Here is a 17,061-nt window from a genome sequence, read left to right as displayed (position 1 = left end):
GTTTGAGACCTATTTGGTCAAGCTCGATAGATGTTAGGGTATGTTTAAGCATGATTAAATTGAGACTTGGTAAGTTTTTCATAGAAAAATGTACAATTGCAATATAGGTTATTATGCATGATTGAACAATATGAATGGAACATTTCAGTAACAAATTTAGTTGGATGTTTTCGTAATGTTTATAACTTGTTTGTGATGGTGCCAATGTGACATATTGGTTAGGCACTATTAGGATGTTACATGACATGTTTTAACTTGGTTTTACAGTGTTTAGAATAAGGTTACAAGTTGTATATGTGTACTTGAAAGTTACCTTAATGTTTGGCTTGATTTAATTATCAAAATGGCATATTGTGGTGTCATACGGTTAGCCACACGGTCGTGTCACAAACGACCGTGTGTCACACATGGGATTGTGACACGTCTATGTACCATTAGGAAATATATTATATTAAGGTCACATAGTTTTCGATTGTCATGAGGGTTGGCCACATGCCCGTGTGAGTATTGTAGTTATGGTAAGTCAAATTGCCACACGATTGCAGTGAGTTACACGGCCGTGTGACTCGAATGCTTCATAGTTTTAGTGTAACAACCCGTTTTCAGTGGTGTCAGAAAAAAATGATTTTGGGATCACAATTCTGACAAGTGAGTTATTGTTTTAGTATTTCTTTAATGTTTATAAGATTATATTAATGTTGTATTAAAATTTCGTTAAGAAATTTTGATGTTTAAATGGTTAATTAGGTAAAAAAGACTAAATCGTAAAAAGTGTAAATGTTGAGTTCAATTAGTTAAAGGAGTCCAATGGCTATGAAATCTTAAACTAAAGGAATTGAATGGTAAATATACCATTTCATGAGATAGTGGATGTAACACCCCAAACTTGGCCAAGACATTATGGTCGAATATTGTAGTGTTACGAAGAAGAGTTTTGAAATCAATCTTATTATGTTAAATTTCTCGCGTGTACTTATTACTAAAAAGAATCCACATTTTATCAAACATGTTATTATTTCCATTAAGGAAAATATTGTTAATTTTCTATTTTCGAAAACTTATTTTGCAGAGAAAGTTTGATATTGTTAAAGTTGAAAACCGAGTTTGTGTTTTCAGAAAAATATTTGTTTGCGTAAAATTGTGTTTTGTCAAACATCGCAATATAAAAGTCAAAAACACATCCAAAACCAAAATTAAAACAAATAGTCCAGAGAATCTTAAAATTACAAAACTCTCAAAAATAATCCAGATTTCAAATAAAAATCGTTAATCAAACAGTTTGTGAGCTAGTCGTCACCACTGAGACTCTGTCGCACCGACCACCCTATGTCTGAGGATTACCTGAACAGAACATATAACAGATGTGAGTTTTCATAAACTCAATGTGTAACTCAACGAAAACATGCATACATCAAATTCAGAATTTCAGTATATCAAAACAGAAGACCACATAAGTCCTTATCAGAATCAAATTATCAGAAACATATAAATATGCAAAGTCCTACCCCAACCTCTACACACCATATCCGACCATCCCAACACACCACATGAGGTATAAAACACCTACCCAACCCTACACACCACATAGTGTCTGTACGACACTTATCAAAATAATTTGCAGCTATGCTGCTAGAATAACGGCGTCTTATCACCTCACAGAACACTTCCTCCAACAAACTAAACTCACCCCATATATAGATACAGAATACAAATATACAGAATAAACAAATTTAACATGATCTGCATGCTCGTATACATATATCATACATGCTTATACAACACAATCAGACACAAATATCAGTTTTCCTAAACTCAGATCAGTCTATCAAAATAACAGATTTCATGCATTAGGGTTTGTTTTGCCCTTACCAACCCTACGGAAAGCCTTCAGTCGATAGGAACGACACGTGCGACCCCATAAAAATTTTAGAATTTTGAGCCCACATGCGCGTGTGGGCCCACATGTCCATGTAGCCTAAACGCCTAAATTGAACTTGCCCTTGTGGCCTACACAGTCTAGCCCATAACCCACACGCCCTTGTGGGCCCACACACCTAAATCGGCCTAGCCCGTATAACCCACATAGCCACACACTCACCCGTCACATGGTTGTGTGACGCACACAGCCAAACACACGTCCGTGTGACATCGACAAGCCACTTTTTAGCTTTCGCTAAACCTCATTTTCTCGTGTTTTCGTTACACACCTAGTTTTTTTATGCCACGTCAATCGCGAGACAACTAGAACCTACAATCAATCAATCAAAACGCCCAAAATCAATCTTAATTCCTCGATTTCAATCAAATTACCCTTCAATTACAAAGCAACAAAACCGTTTCCACTACCAAACTGCATTATTAATCATTTCAAAAGCTTACCCACAAAAAGGAAACCTCGAACCTTTAATACACAATCAAAGACTTTCGAATATCCTGAGTATTATCTAGCAAAATGATGCACAGAATATCTAAAAGTCAAACCAAGTACTAAAATATTAACTAAGACTTTTTCAAAAAAAAATAGAACGAATCCTTACTTACAAAATTATACGAAGAAACCGAGAATACCCGACGCAACGAGGAACAAGAATGGTGGCCAAATCGAAGGAACAATAAGAGGAGAAAATAGAGACGAAATAAAGAAGATAAAGAGAAAAACAGAAATGATGTCAAACCAGAAAAAGAATTACGGGAAAAAGAAAATAAAATTAATATAAAAAACAATCCCTAAAATTCCTCTAACTCCCACTAACCCACTAACTACACAATCCAACTAAATCTCACCCACTAACCACATCCAACTACCTCAGAATTTCACTTGCACCCAAACTCTATCAGACAACCGAAGCAAAAATTATCACCCACGCTTGTGCGAGGATTCGAACACATGACCCTAAGGTAAGCTAACACCTTACCACTTGAACCTACAGGCTCATTCTAATATGAGTTCATAGAAAATATAACATAAGCCCACCTAAAAGGGATAAGGATAGGATCAAAAATAGAAAAATTACTAAAAATGGGACTCAAACCCAAAACCTCAAGCACACCTCTAAAACTCTTAGCCATTGAAGTAGATACTCATTTATAACATATTTCATAGAAAAAAGATAAATAATTATAGGCGTTACAACTCTACCCCCTAAAAGAAATTTTGGCCTCCAAATTTACCTGATCTGAACAGATGAAGATACTGCTGACACATCGAATCCTCAAGTTCCCACGTGGCTTCCTCAGTGCCATGACTCTGCCACAAAACCTTAACTAACGAAATAGACTTCCTCTTCAGAATCTTTACATCTCGAATCAAAATCTGAACTGGTTCCTCATCAAATGTTAAATCCGGTCTAACCTCAATATCCTTAATAGAAACAACGTGAAATGGATCAAACTGGTACCGCCTCAACATAGAGACATGAAACACATCATGGATACGGTCTAACTCTGAAGGTAGCTCCAACTGATAAGCGATCGGTCCCACACGCTTTAGAACCCGATACAACCCAATGAACCTAGGGCTCAACTTACCCTTACAACTGAACCGCATAACCTTTTTCTACGGAGATACATTAAGAGAGACAAAGTCACCCACAAAGTACTCGATATCCCTCCTTTTCAGATCCGCATAGGACTTTTTTCTATCAGAAGCTGCCTTAAGACAATCCTGAATTACTTTGACTTTGCTCTTAGTCTCAGAAACCAACTTTAGACCCAAAACTCATCGTTCACCCAACTCAGTCCAACACAGTAGAGTATGATATTTACAATCATACAGATCCTCGTAAGGTGCCATCTGGATGCTAGACTGAAAACTATTATTCTAGGTGAACTCAACTAAAGGCTAAAAATCTCCTAACTCCCTCGAAAATCAATCACACAACTCCGAAGCATACCCTCCAGTATCTAAATCACCCTCTCAGGTTGACCATTGGTCTAAGCATAGAATGTAGTACTGAAGTCCAATCTCGAACCCAGAGCTTCATGAAGTTTCTTCTAAAATCGAGAAGTGAAGTGAGGATCCCTATCAGAAATTATCGAAACTAGAACCCCGTAAAATCTTACAATCTCAGGAATGTAGAGCTTGGCCAACTTCTGCAGAGAATAATCTGTCCGAACCTGAATGAAATGGGTGGCCTTGGTCAATCGATCCACGATGACCCATATAAAATCTTTCTTCGTAAGTGTTAAAGGCAACCCACTAACGAAATCCATCGTAACACGTTCCCTTTTCCACAAAAGAATTTAAACCGATTAGAGTAAACCCGAAGACAATTGGTGATTAGCCTTAACTTTCTGGCACGCCAGGCAATAACAAACAAAATCTGTTACCTCTCATTTCAAACCCGACCACCAGTACATTTTACGGGGATCCCAATACGTCTTATTTCCACCGGGATGTATAGCATAAAGGCTACTATGTGCTTCCTTCAAGATCGATTATCTCAAATCAGAGTTGTTCTGTACACAAACCCATCCTCAAAAAACACAGAATCGTATCACTATTCATCTCAAAATCAAATGTACTTCCACTCTCAACCTGATGAAAACTCAGAACCAGAGAATCATCCCCCAATTGCTTATCTTGAAACTGATCAATCCAAGTCAGCTTAACTTGCAACTCGGTTAACAGACCCTCATCCTCGAATAGACTTAGGCATGCAAACATCGCCTTCAAATCAGACATTGCTCTACAACTGAGAGCATCGGCCACCATATTGGCTTTACCGGAATGATACTCTATTGTGCAGTCACAATCTTTAAGCAACTCAATCCATCAACGCTGCCTAAGGTTCAACTCCTTTTGAGTAAGGAGGTACTTAAGGTTCTTGTGATCGGTGTCGATGATGCACCTCTCACCATATAGATAATGCCTATAAATCTTTAAGGCAAAAACCACGACAACCAACTCGAGATCATGTGTCGGATAATTTTCCTCGTGTAACTTACGCTATCGGGACGCATAAGTCACAAACTTACCATCTTGCTTCAATACACATCCCAAAGTGATGTGTGACGCATCACTATAAACCACAAATTCTTTACTAGATTCAGGCTATATCAGAACAGGAACCTAAGTCAGAACAGGCTTGAGTTTTTCAAAGCTCGATTGTTGTGCATCAATCAAGACAAAAGGAACACTCTTACGCAAAAGCTTAGTCAAAGGAGCTACAATCAATGAGAACCCCTTAACAAATCACCGATAATAACCCGCAAGACCCAAAAAATTGTGGATCTTAGAAACATCCTTGGGTTGTTTCCAATCAAGTACAACCTCAATCTTCTTAGGATTAACTCGAATCTCCTAAGCAGAAACCACCTGCCCTAGAAATGTTATATCTCTTAACCAAAATTTACACTTGCTCAACTTAACGTAGAGTGGTTTCTTATGCAGCATCTGAAACGTTACTCTAAGATACCCATCATGCTCTTTTTCGGTCTTAGAGTACACCAGAATATCATCATTAAAGACTACGATGAACTGATCCAAATACGGCTAGAAAAGTTGGTTCATCATGTAACACCATAAACCCAGCCTAGACGTTATGGCCGTATCTAGCAATGTCACACGATAGTGTTTTTGAAACCTCATTGTTACGTTGTAAACATTCCATATTATTATCTTTAGTAAACCTTTGTTAGAACTTAGGAAGTCGTTTTTATTCATTCAAAACATTTGTTCTAAAACATCCCTCATTACAGAAGCTTTAATAAAATAGTCTAAGTAATCATGCATTTAGAAACTACTTTAACTTTTTGAAAACCGAATTTCCTACGACCAGCAGGTATAAATCCATAAAGTAAAATAAATAAATAAAATCCCAAAATTTAAAACCAAAGTCCCAGATGGTCCTTAAATTGCAACCTAAATAATCAATAATAATTAAATCTTAAAACGTAAATTGAAAACCATGAAGTCTAAAAATTTCTGTGGTCACCACTGAGTCTTTCGTCGCACCGATCCGTCTAAGTCTGGGTATTACCTGTGCACATTAAACAAACATGGTGAGTTTACGTAAACTCAGTGTGTAATCCCGCAGAGACAAACAAATAATCAGTATTCACAGTTCACAGTTAAATAATCTTGGACCTAAGCCCTTTTCAGTATCAGTGACAGTTTGGGCTTTAGTCCCATCTTAGTACAGTGTCAAAAATACAGTAGGCCTTAGCTCATCACAGTATCAGTAGCAGTAACAGTTAAGCAATAGAAAAATCCTACCTAACCAGCCTCTATACACCATCTCCGTCTAACCCAACATTCCATGTGGGGATATAATCAACCCACGCATCCCTACACTCCAAGTGGTACCGAATGCGGCACAAAATAGTAGTTTGCAGCTGAGCTGCCAGTAAATTAGGCTTATAGCCTTTCAGTACACTTCCTCCAAATAACAACCCCCAACCCAATGCAATGCAACATACCATGGATGATATGTTATTATGCAATTTCAGAACATATATTCAGTTCAGATATTAACATGCTCAGTACAAATATCATTCAGTCAATTTCACACATTTAGGGGTCTAAGTAGCGCTTATCGACCTTACAGTAGGTTCACAATCGACTTGGGCGACACGTGCAACCTTAAAAACATTTCGGTAAAAATGGGCCCATACGCCCGTGTATGCCCGCGTGGCACATTCAGCCCAAATTGGCCTTGGCCGTCTAATCCATTTTTAATGTAACTCATGCTAGCTAAATATTCATATATGTTTCCACTATTTACTAATATGATCATTCAGAGTTGTCTACTTGAGTCATTTTCACTAAATTATTTATAACTTGAGCTATAGAATTCCAAATTAAGATCCGGTTGATGTTTTCTAAACTAGACTCAAATACCTTTCTACCATAAAATTTTCAAAATTTATAGCTTACCAAATAAGTACAGTAAAATATTCAAAGTTATCCCTATTCTGCTGTTTGACAACTTCAACCTTTCCTTATTAAAAATTATTTCTCTTAGTATGAAATTTGGATGATGTTTCCGTTTGTTTCTCTTGAAAGTGGACCCATTAAGGATTTAAATGTATATATTTAGGCCCCTAATTATTTTTTACAAATTTTGATGATTTTCCAAAGTCATACCAGGGGAATCCGAAACCATTCTGACCTTGTCTCACAAAATTCACTATATCTCATAACTTACAATTCCATTGCCTACACTGTTTCTTCCATGAAAAACTAGACTCAATAAACTTTAATTTCATATTTTATTCAACCTCTAACTCAATTTCCACTATTTTTGATGATTTTTCAAAATTAGACTACTGCTGCTATCCAAAACTATTTTAATGCAGAATGTTGATTTCCAAGTTTATAACACCCTTATTTCCTTTCTCTACAATTTTTCGTATCATTTTCTCTTAATTCTCTAATTTCTTGACAGCAAGCAATTTTAGCTTTTCACTAAATCCCATTTTCTGCGTTTTGGGTACACACCTAGTATCGATTCGCTGTGCAAAGTAACCCGAGCCTTTAGAAACCTATATTTGACCAATATATCCCTTAATTAATCACTTGATTCGTCAATCAACCAAATATCCCCAACATAAAACTTGAGAAATTAAACCAATGACGACTTGAAAACCTACCGCGATGAATCCGATAATCAATCGTCTCCACACACTGGATTATTCGTTTAAAACCTTTGAACAGCACCTAAACAAGAGTAAAATGAACCCTTTGTTAACTGCCTAATCGAAATGCAATAATTAAAGGGAAAAATTCCACTTACCAAAATAGATGAAGTCGAAAGTTACACCCAAAGAGATGACTCACAAAAAAATACAGAAACGAAAAGAGGGGAAAGAGAAGAAACAAGATTTTGCCAAAGGGGAACAAAAACCAAAATTGAACAAGAAGGGAGAAAACACGGCAGAGAACCAAAAGTCTAAAGTCAGAAAATTTTTTGGGAAAAGAAAAAAAGAAAATAGAAAAATGATAAAGAGAAAATCTTATTTTGATAACTTCTCCCCAATCATCTCCTAAAAACACTCCCTATTAACCCACTAAAACATAACTACTCAGTAGTCCAGTTTAATTTGAACTCCACCACGCCACACGCCTCAAACAAAAATTAGTTCCCCTGCTTGCACAGGGACTCAAACACAGGACCTCCTACATACTACCACTCTGCTTAACCACCGGACCAGCAGGCCCATTCTGATAAATTTTTACCAACAATCAAATAAAAGCCTACTGAACAAGAGTAAGACCTAATTCATTCAAAATACCAAAATTTTCCCAAGCGAAGGCTTGAACTTGGAACCTCTCAAACACTCCCAGAACTCATAACCACTAAAACTGACAGATATTTGTGTCATATTTTCATAATGACGAAATTAGAAATTTTGGGGCGTTACACATCATATCCATAAATGCAACCGGAGCATTCGTCAAACCAAAGAGCATTACTATAAACCCGTAGTGCCCATAATGAGTCCTAAAATCCATCTTAAAAATATCAGCTTCCTTAAACCTAAGCTAATGATACTCGAAACAGAGATCTATCTTAGAAAATACTGAAGCCCTACAAAACTGATCAAACAAATCATCGATCCTCAAAAGTGGATACTTATTCTTCATAATTAACTTATTCAACTACCGGTAGTCGATACACATCCTCACGGTACCGTCTTTTTTCTTCACAGACAAAATCGATGCCCCCACAGAGACAAACTAGAAAGGATGAACCCACGATCTAAAAGCTCTTGAAGTTGAGGATTAAGCTCTGTAAGCTCTTTCGATGTCATTCGATAAATAGCGATAGACGCTGAAGTTGTACCCGATAAAAGCTCAATGTCAAACTCAATTTCTCGATCCAGAGGAAAACCCGGTAGCTTATCAAGAAATATATCCAAAAATTTCATCACTATTCTGATGTTTCTGATAGAAGAGTCCCCAAAAACTGAAACACTTACGAATGACAAATGTGTTTTACACCATTTCTGAACTAGTTTTTCGGCCACTAGAGCGGAGATCACATTGGATAAATAATCTCGATGCTCGCCAATTACAACAACTTCTAGATCATACTCGATTATCAAATTTACCCTCTTAGTCATGCAATCTAAACTAACTCGGTGTTCTACCAGCCAGTCCATTTTCAGAATCAAATTAAACTCCCCAAACGATAGCTCCATCAGATTTACTAAAAACAAAACCCCATTTTTTAGGCCTCTGAACAGAATTAGAAGGCTCCGACTCCCTCTTATTCTTGCCTCTCTCACAATCCCTATCCTAGTGTTCTACACGCTTAACCTCTTTAACAATATTCGCCTTGTCCACTAGAACGGTGAAGTCTCCCTCCCTCTGCGGAGCAGTCAAAACCCTTCGAATGTCCCTCAAACCATCCTCAAAGCGAACACATTTCTCGTATTTAGATGCCACCATGCCTCGAGCGTAGTGACTGTCTTAGAAATTCAGCCTCATACTCAGTCACAATTCTATCACCTTGCATGAGGTTCATGAACTCACGTCTGCGAGCATTCACATAGCTCGCCCCCACATATTTCATCTAGAAGGACGTCTTAAAATACTCCCAATTAATCCAATCCGACTGAGTATCCTCTTCAACCAATAACCACCACTGATACGCTTCATCGCGAAGTAAAGATACTGCACCCTTCAGTTTCTGCTCATAAGTGCAGTCAATATCATTCATTATTCTCTCGGTGGCCTCTAACCAATATTCGACCATAATAGGGGCCAGTGAAGCCCCTAAACAGTTCAACTCTATTGGACCAGAGTCGTTCAGTTACCGACCTATGGCCTCCAGATCCAGAATGGGGCCTAGCGACCCTCTTCAAAACTCTCAACATAGCTTGGGACAATACGTTGTCCCCAACAAAGTGGCTTGGAGACCCAGTCTCGATAGTAGGTGAAATTGATGTCTCACTCATATCCAAATTTGGCATATTGCCCAAAGAGGAAGACTTAGCTCGAGTCCTTTACGGAGCCAGTCGCACCCTCAAATACCACGACCGCAAGTTCCATGAGCACTCATTGTTTCAAAATTTTATCTACATTACAAAATTTTATGCATTAATTTTAGTTTTTATTAGCAAATGTTTTATGCTTCAAATATTTATCAGAAGTTCAAAAATCTTTCAGAAATTACAGTTTCTAGCTAACTCAATATAGTTTCAGATAGTTCTAACTACAATATTTCTAAATCCAAAAGTACTTACAAAATCGAGGCTGGAGACTCGATGTACCACATACTTTACACATAAGAAACAAACTTTGTTTGAAAACCATTTCTTTTACAAATTCAATTTTGAACCTAAAATTCATAGCCTGAGTTTTACAACCTGGCTCTAATACCACTAAATGTAACACCCCAAACCCGGTCTAGATGTTATGGTCGAATCTGGGAGTGTTACTAAGAAGATTTTTGAAATCAATCTTATTATGTTAAATTTCTCGCGTTTAATTGTTACCAAAAAGAATCTACATTTTATCAAATATGTTATTATTTTCGTTTAAGAAAACATTATTAATTTGCTCCTTTAGAAAACTTATTTTACAATGGAAGTTTTATATTGTTAAAGTTAAAAGCTGAGTTTGTGTTTTTAGAAAAGCATTTGTTTGCGTAAAACTGTGGTTTTTTCAAACATTGCATTATAAAAGTTAAAAACACATCTAAAACCAAAATTAAAACAAACAGTCCAGAGAGTCCCAAAATTACAAAACTCTCAAAAATAATCTAAATTTTTAAATAAAAATAGTTAATCAAATAGTTTGCGAGATAGTGGTCACCGTTGAGACTCCGTTGCACCGACCCACCTATGTCTAAGGATTACCTAAACAGAACAGACAATAGATGTGAGTTTTTGTAAACTTAGTGTGTAACTCAACGGACACATACATGCACCAAATTCAAAATTTCAGTATATCAAAACAGAAGTAGACACAAGTCTTTATTAGAATCAGATTATCAGAAACATATAGATATGCAAAGTCCTACCCCCAACTTCTAAACACCATCTTCGACCATCCCAACACACCAAGTGGGGTATAGAACAGCCACCAAGCCCTACACACCACATAGTGTCTGTACGACACTTATCAGAATAATTTGTAGCTGTGCTGCCAGAATAACAACGTATTATCGCCTTACAGAACACTTCTTCAACAAATAGAACCCACCCCATATACAGATACAGAATACAAATATACAGAACAAACGGATTTAACGTAATCTGCATGCTCGTATACAAATATCATACATGCTTATATAACACAATCAGACATACATATCAGTTTTCTTAAACTCAGATAAGTATATTAGAATAACATATCTCATGCATTAGGGTTTGTTTTGCCCTTACCAACCCTATGGAAGGCCTACAGTCGATCAAAACGACACTTGTGACCCTAGAAAAAATTTTAAAATTTTGCATGTAGGCCCACACGCCCAAATTGTCATTACCTTGTGGCCCACACAGTCTAGCCTACAGCCTACACGCCCGTGTCGCATGCCCGTGTAGGTCCACACGCTCAAATTGGCTTAACCTGTGTAACCCACATGGCCACACACTAGCTCATCACACGGCTATGTGACGCATACGGCCAGCCATACGGCCGGGCACACACCCCTATCATGTCGACAGGCCACTTTTCAACTTTTGTTGAACCTCATTTTCTCGTGTTTTTGTTACACACCTAATTTGTTTTTTATGTTACAGCAACCCCGAGACGACCAGAGCCTACAATCCATCAATCAAAACGTCCAAAATCAGTATTAATACCTCGATATCAATCGAATTACCCCTCGACTATAAAGTAACAAAATCGTTTCCACTACCAAACTATATTCTTAATCATTTCAAAAGCTTACCCACGAAATGGTAGCCCCAAAACTTTACTACACGACCGAGGAGTTTCAAATATCCCGAGTATTATCTAGCAAAATGATGCACAGAACATCTAAATGTCAAACCAAGTGCTAAAATATTAATTAAGACTTCTTAAAAAAACATAATGAATCTTTACCTACAAAATCGTACGAAGAAACCAAGAATACCCAACACAACAAGGAACGAGAATGGTGGCCAAATCGAATTAACAGAAAGATGAAAAAATAAAGACGAAACAAAGAAGACAGAGAAAAATAAAAATGACGTCAAACCAGAAAAAGAATTTTAGGAAAAAAAATAAAAATAAAAGAAAATAAACAATCCCTAAATCCCTCCAACTCCCACTAACCCACTAAATACATAATCCCACTAAATCTCACTCACTAACGACATCCAACTACCTCAAAATTTCACTTCCACTCAAACTCTATTAGACAACCGAAGCAAAAATTATCACCCACGCTCCCATGAGGATTCGAACACAAAACCCTAGGATAAGCTAACACCTTACCACTTAAACCAGCAGGCTCATTCTGGTATGAGGTCATAGAAAATATAACATAAGCCCACCCCAAAGGGATAAAGCTAGGATCAAAAATAGCAAAATTACTAAAAGTGAGACTTGAACCCAAGACCTCAAGCACACCTCCAGAACTCTTATCGACTGAAGTAAATACTCATTTATAATAGATTTCACAGAAACAAAGATAAATAATTCAAGGCGCTATAGTGGATGTGCATGGACAAGGTTTTATTGAAATTTATTATTGAGGGTAAATTGGTAATTAAAACTAAAATCAACTATGAAAAATGCTATCAGCTTTCTCGTTTCTCTTTGGTTTAGTCAAAATCACCATTGTTGAATGGACGAGAATTCGGTTTCTTCTTCTACCTTGCATGGCATGATTTTGAGTCCCGTTTTTAATGATTCTTATGTTTTTGAGTTTGTTTTAGCTTAATTTAGATAGCCCGGAGGTTAATTTGAAAAATTGTTGAAGGTTGAGGAACTTGCCATGGAGTTTTTTGAATGTGCCTTGATGTTAGTTGATAGATTATTAATCTTTGTTGTAGAAAAAACATGTTTTGTTAAGTGATTTTTGTTGAATTTTGGAAATAGGGATTAAATTGTTAAAAGTATAAATCTATAGGTTTTGTTGGTAAATGTTGGTATTAATGGATTGATTCAAGGTCCCTTGTAACATTGGTTAATATTGATTTAAGTTAAAATGAGTTATATTCAAGTTATGAGCTTAAGGACTAAATTGTGAAAAGTCAAAGTATTAGGGGTAAATTCATAATTTTGTATAAATAAGAGTTATGGATTAAATTGAATTCTAGAAATACTTAATTGAATGAAATTGTTTATTTAGATCAAGATAAACCACAATCGAACTTAAATTGAGGCAAAGCCAAAGCTTCGAATTAGCTCAACTTTACTTATATGACTTTAGTATCGAGATAAGTTCGTATGAACTACTATCATTTTAATGTTAACCAAATTAACTATTTTCTATATTGTTTTAATATAATTGAATTTGAATATATATGTATCAATGCTATAATGAATTTTGAGCTCAAGAACATGTTGGGCTTAACCTTCTACAAATCTCATTTGACAAGCTCAAAAGATCTCGTAATTTGATACCCAACTTCGAATGGGATCTAGACATCCTTGGAATTGAGAAAGATTATCAAGATTTTGAATCTTGGCTTTAAGAAGGTCAAGAAAATAAGTTTTAGTTTGACATAGACAAGTTAATGAAAAACCATAAAAGTCGGTGCCTTACTGACCCCCTTAGTGTCACCCTTGCATTTTATATATTTAAATATATAAATTCAAAATATTATTAATTTAACATTAATGGGCTAAAATCTAAAATTTTATTCAATATTAAAATAAAATGAAAAGAATCTATAAAAAGAATCAATTAGCTCAAATTTCAATCCAAGTTTTAAAATTTTAATCCAATAAATTTATTAAATTCATTTTAATTCTTATTTAATAAAAACTTAAATACAATAATTTTTTTCTAAAATATGGTAATTCTTTTTTTTATAAGTTTATAAAATATTTTTTATATTGAAACTTAATTTTTCGAAAAAATCATAATATAATATTATTTTTGAGAAATAAATAAAAGAAGATGAAATAAAGTATAGGCAAAAAAGTTTGATCAAGGCACATGGAATGGAATTGCGCTTGCTCTGTTCATACTAAGAACTTTGTGGCCATTTCTTCTTCTTTTCTTTTGTGTGATCAATTTAGTTAGGGACAAGTAAATTTTATGAAAAGTTTTCACTTTTAAGTTTAGGGTGAGGCTTGCATACTTTACATACTTTTAAGATCTAAAAATTTGAGTCATATTTTTAGATTTAAGTGTGTTGTAACCATGTGATAGTTTATTAAACATTTATTTGTGTGGTTGTTTAGGTGAATGATCTTTCAAAGTAGATGAAAAACCATTGTTTAGTCATTTATTTGTGTGATTGTTTAGGTGAATAATCATTCTTCTTTTTTCTTTTCCTTCAAAATCATGAGTTTTGTTTTCAAATGTAAATCTTGATTTCTTAGATTACTCTTACTAATTAAGTTAAGAATATATTTGTATAAAATATTACTATTTGCTTAAATCAAGTCTAATTACAATTATTATATTTTTAAATTTGAATATTTAGCTTATTATGTTTGAATTTTCCACTCAGGGTAGGAAAACTAGTTTGTATAAAACCTACCCCTCCAGCAAATTGCAGCCCATCAAATACAGCCCAAAAAAAAAAGATGGACTAGAGTCAAGACCTAAACCCCAATGGGATACTTTTAACCTTAAATGATCTATTAGACAATTAGAAGATTAGTACTTAAGTGTAAAAATATATCCACATCACATATTATATTTTTAAAGAATCTTACTTAAATAAAAACTTTTCAATTATTATTTCAAGACTCCAACCCGAGTTGATTTTATGGTTCAACATCCCTTTGATACATGCTATCATAAGGTTGAAACTTGGTTTTTAAGAATTTTTCTCAGCTATAGAGTAAGATACTTTCTTTTCATCGTGCATCTCGGTTTCCAATTTTTGGTGGTTTATTATATAGTTTGGGCTTTCTTTGTAAGTAGCATTTCTTTTTCTTCTTTTTTCAATTTGTTTTCTCCCCTTTGCTGATTTGGTTTAACTTTTGATTCTAAGAGCACTCTACCAACAAATGTTTCTGAATTTCTTTAGTAGTAGATATTTGAATTGAAACCACCATTATTATAAAGATTTTAATTAAATACTTAAACTATAAAACAGATAAAAATATTTATGATTATCTACATACATCACGAGTGTTATTGTTGAACTATGTTTAAAGTGATCAAATAGTTGGATAATATGATCATTTTTTTAATATATTTATTTAAATTTAAGCTAAATAATAAATTGTTGTTTAGGGTAATTCGACCTTTATTTTAAATTAAAAATAAATTGGGTCAATCTCAAATTAATTTTTAAGTGAATCTCAACATTTTCATTGGTTGATGTTAGCTCAAGAACACCTTATTACGACGAAATATAGTGTGAAAATAAACGAACCTCTTTCCCATCCATATAATAATAATAATCAGGCTGAAGCTTGAATGGTTTAAAAACTTCTATTGGATACGGATGTTTACCTCATAGCTTATGTCATAAGTTTAAATTGTAGTGTATGTATGATAGTGATCTATTCCCGTCTAACACTTAAAAATAAAAAATAAAAGCCCCCAATTATTTAAAAGAAAAAAACAATTAAACTCTTATTTTTTTTAATATTCAATTGCACCATTGAATTAAAAAATACACCCAAATAATCCTTTTAACACTTAATTTTAATTGTTGATTGTTAAAGTGTAAGTCGTAATGATTATTTATTTTTAATTATTTTCGTCACATGTTGCACTACAGTTGTGCCATGTGGAAAATTTGTATTCCTGCCGATTGAGTCTTAGTTCGATTAATATGAGCATTGTTGTCAATACAGGATGACACAAGTTCAAGTGCGTAGAAACATATTATCCTCCTATTTATGGGTTGGGGTGAGGTTATGATTAGTTCTTAGCATTGTGTCAAAAAGAACAGATATGATCAGAACATATAATGAGATTGTTTAAAGAAATTGTATTATCTAAATAACTATAAAAAACATAAACAAAATAGAGAAAATTACAAAATAATATTAAACATATAAAAATTAAAAAGAACATAAAAATATTAGAAATAGACTTAATGGTATTATATATAAGGATGGCAATAGAGCGGAATAGAGTCGAACTTTGCTGAATCCACCACTGGTCCACCACTCGCTCCACTTCACTATAGGTGTAATCTTGAAAATCATTACCGCCTCCATGGATGTTGAATACATCCATCCTCACTTCCACCTCGCTCTACTTCAATTTATTTTTTGTTATTTGTCTTCAATATTTTTAAAGCAAAGTAAATTTTAAACATAATTCTTTAAAAAATATATTTAGTCACAAAATATATAGATTTTTTTCTATTTTACATTATTACATTTTGACCATTTTAATAATTAATATATACAAGCATAAGATGGTAATTTCATATAATGGAGTGGGTTGGAGTGGGGCAAGCAATTAGCATAACTGCTCCATACTCACTATCCAAAAGAAAGAAATCCACCCAACCTTGCCCAGATCTACTTTTTTTTTTTAAATCTACTTCATTCGAAGTAGTGTGGTTTAAAATTCATAGAGCGATTCAAGTTTTGCAATCCCTAATTAGAAGCCCTCACACTATTAAAAAACTCAATTAAATCCATCAGAACTTGTTGCACCCAATTAAGCCACTAAAGTAACAAAATTAACCAATTATGCCCTTTGACTCATGTTGATTGTTAATATTTATGACAATGCTGACATGACTATTAATAAGCGTCATGTCAACATTGATTGTTGACGTACCACTGTCACATCAGTCAAAAATAAAATATCTTAAAAAAATTAAAATTATTTTTAAATTGTCCAAGTTCATTTGAATATAAACACCAATTTGAATTTATATTTTTTCTTAGAAATGCAATGTGTTTTACAATTTCACCCAACACTTATTTTGAATTAAGATATATTTCTTTACTTGAAACTCAGTTCTTATATTATTATAACATTATTTATAGGTCCAAATTCATAACATCATTAATGATTGTGGATTAGA

The sequence above is a fragment of the Gossypium hirsutum genome, chromosome D01, assembly GCF_007990345.1.
Source record: "Gossypium hirsutum isolate 1008001.06 chromosome D01, Gossypium_hirsutum_v2.1, whole genome shotgun sequence".
In the NCBI taxonomy this organism is placed as follows: Eukaryota; Viridiplantae; Streptophyta; class Magnoliopsida; order Malvales; family Malvaceae; genus Gossypium; species Gossypium hirsutum.
The sequence above is the reverse complement of the archived record's forward strand: the minus strand, read 5'-3'. Positions refer to the sequence as shown.